Genomic DNA, 3,723 nt, shown 5'->3' with positions numbered 1-3,723 from the left:
CTCCCCCCTCTCCTCTCCAGGATAGATCATATAGTGGGACACAAAACATGTCTCAATATATATGAACTGATATTCCATCAAGAATATTTTCTCATTACAATGGTACAAAATTAGAAATCAGTCATAAAGAGAAACCTGAAAAAAAAGGTGTGGAAACTACACAAAATGATTTTGAATAACTCCAATGAAGAAATCAAAGGAGGATTAAAAATTTTTCTGAGGCCAAGAAAAATCTACCAGATCCTATGGAATGCGCTAGAAGTGATGCTAAGTGGTAAATACATAATAATACAGGCCCATATCACTAAAGACAAATCTCAAAAAAAAAATCTAACGTTACAGCTGAAGGAATTAGAAAGAGAATGAACAAATGAAAACAAAAATCAATAGTAGGAAGGAAATAATAAAATTAAGATTAAAATAAATGAAAGATGATACACTAACAGGCAGTTCATTGAAAGGATAAGCAAAACTGACAGCTAGCTAGGCTCACAAACAGAAGAGAAATCCTAAATAAAAGGATTGAGAAATGAAAGATGTGACATTTCAAAAGATACTGCAGAAATACAAAGGACAATGAGACTATTATGAACATCTATCTGCAAACAACTGCACAACCTAGAAGAAATGGACAAATTATTAGAATCATGAAACTTTTAAATACTGAACCAGGATGAAATATAGTTTGAACACATGAATCAGAAATACAAAAATGAAATGAATAACCCAAAAATTCCTTAAGAACAAAAGTCTAGGACTAGATGGCTTCACTGGTACAATCTACCAAATCTTCAACAAAAATCTACTTACCTATCCTTCTCAAACTGTTCAAAAAAAAAAAAAAAAATCACCAGGAAGGAAAGTTTCTAGACACATTTCTCAAGGTAAATATTACCTTAATCTTCAAATAAATCAAGGAAACACACATATATACACAAACTATGGAATTTTATCTTTGATGATGTGATACAAAACAAATCTTAACAAAATCTTGTCAAATCGAATCCAGCAGTGTGTTGAGAGAAACGTCCACAATGACCAAGTGGGATTCATTTCAGGGATGCAAAGTTGGTTCAACATATGCAATCAATGTCATTCACATTAACTTAAAGATGAAAATCCCTTCCAGCGCCATCCATGTTGCTGCAAATTGCATGTGTTTATCTTTTTTGGATCATGCTCAGCGAAATAAGCCAAAAAGAAAAAGAAAAATACCGGATGGTCTCACTCATAGCAGGAATCTAGAAAACTTAAATAAGGGATCAGGAAAATGAATAACTATAAGAAAGTGAAAATCAAAATCAACAAAAAACTATGAACCAGAGACACTTTTTGGGGGTGGGGGCCGGAGGGGAGGGATTGGGGCCAGAATGGGCATGTGCAGTTGTATGGGGGAATATAAAAATAAAATTTATTATTTAAAAAAATAAAAATAAAAGATGAAAATCACACGATAATTTCAATAAAAGCTGAGAAACCATTTGATAAAATTCAATACTCATTTATGGTCAAAATTCTCAATAAAATTTTAAAGGAGAGAACATATCTTAAGATAATAAAGGTCACATACGAAATCTTACAGCCAAACAAGGACCAAGACAAAGAGGTCCACTCTAACCACTGCTGTTCAACATAATGTGAAGTCCTAACCAGAGCAATTAGGTCAGAAAGGCATAAAATGAATTCAAATCGAAGCAGAAGTGAAATTATCACTTTCACAGATGTCATGAAAATATACATTAAAAAACACAAAGGCTGGGCCTCCCTGGTGGCGCAGCGGTTGAGCGCTGGGTTGCAAAGCTGCCTGCAGCCTCTGCAGCGCCAGTTCGATCCCCGGCTGCTCCCCGGCCATCAGAGGAGGGTCCCACATGGCGCGCAGACCTCTCCTGCCGCCCGCTGCTCCCCTCAGCAGTGTACTTCGGTCCTTCTTCCTGCTCTGCTCCCCGCTCTGGCTCTGGTGAATTCTCTCCCCCTCCCGCGCTTCTGACTGTACCCAGTGCTTGTATGTATGTATGTATGTATGTATGTATGTATGTATGTATGTATGTAGAAATCAGTCAATCAATCAATCAATCTTTAAAAAAAGATACGAAGACTCTAGCAAGAGACTACTAGAAATCTAGAAGTAATAAATGAGTCCAGTAAATTGGCAGGATATGATGGTCAAGACAAAAATCTGTTCTTCTATAGGCAAACAATGAATTGGAGGAAAGAGAAACTAAGAAAGCAATCAAATTTACAACTGCAGCAAAAAGGATGAAATACCTGAGAGTAAAATTGGCAAAGGAGGTGAAAGATACTTTAAGACATGTCAAAGGACATAAAACACAAAGAAATGTAAATTTGTTCCATGTTCATGGATTGAAAGAACATTATTAAAATGGCCTTATTACCTAAAGAAATAGATAGATTCAATGTGATGTGGATCAACATAACAGGCGAGACAGGAGAGGTCTATTGCGCCATGTGTGTTAGCTCCCTGGCAGGGGCTTGAACTCATGCTGCAGTGGCTGCAGATAGCTTCACAGTGCTGCAACTTAATCCCTTACACCACCAGGGAGACCCCAACCATAACTGTATTCTAAGTCTAGAAGTCAGATGTCAGTCCTCCAGCTTTGCTCCTCTCCTTCAATATCATGCTGCATCTTCTCAGCCTTTTACCTCTCCAGATAAACTTTACAATCTGTTTGTCAATGTCTATAACATAACTTGCAGGGATTTTTGATCAGGATTGTATTGAATTTATAGATTGTTAGGGATAACTGACATCTTGACAAAGAAATTGTCATATCCATGCAAATGGGATCACTCCATTTATTTTTCTTTTTGTTCATTGTTTTGTAATTTTGCTCATAGAGATCTTTGTACACACTTTCTTATATTTAAATATTTCACTTCTGGAGGGTGCTAATGTAAATGGCATTGCATTTTTAATTTCAAATACCACTTGTTTATTGTTGTTTTTCAGGATTTTTTAAATTGCAAAATGTAGATCAACACTTACATTATTTCTTAGAACCACAGTGCATGGCAATCTTTCATTCTTGGCTTACAAAATACAATCGACAACAATCCTACACTTTACAAGTTAGACAGTGCCAAGGAGCAAAGCACAAACTATGAACAGAATTTTTGTCAATTTCTGAAATGTATTCTGTATGTTTAGTCAACATCACCAAGAAATCACTTGTTAGACTTTGGCAGACACTTTAGAAATATATGTAACTTAATTTGTAGAATATCATTTAACTATAATTACTTCTAGTGAATGTAATTATGCCTTTACCATAACTTTACCACCCTTTGTCCATTCTCAGTAGAAAGGACAGATACTATACTATTTTTTTTAATGAAATGAATGATATCTGTGATTTTATAGTCATGCCATATATGTATTTGGAATCATTGTTTATTTTTGCTCTCTAGGCTTATCTGAAGAACAAGTATGGAATGAAGGAAAAGATGATTTTACAATTCATCTGTATGCTCAGAAAAACAAAACCTTATTTTAATGGAGACAATTCCACAATGCATGAAGAAAGACTGTTTCTTGGAATTCCTCTTGTAATATATTTCCTAGGGCAGGAACATCCAAAAGTACAAATAGAAGTCTCCAGAGAAGATGCTGTCATAAACATCATGTTTGGGAGAGGAATCATAATGCCATGAAAATGTATAGATGTTTATTTCAGTTGGGACTACAACCGATAAAATTATTGCCAG

This window comes from Talpa occidentalis, unplaced genomic scaffold (genome assembly GCF_014898055.3).
Source record: "Talpa occidentalis isolate TD23 unplaced genomic scaffold, MPIMG_talOcc4v2.1 talOcc4.15, whole genome shotgun sequence".
In the NCBI taxonomy this organism is placed as follows: Eukaryota; Metazoa; Chordata; class Mammalia; order Eulipotyphla; family Talpidae; genus Talpa; species Talpa occidentalis.
This window is presented reverse-complemented; position numbering follows the sequence as displayed.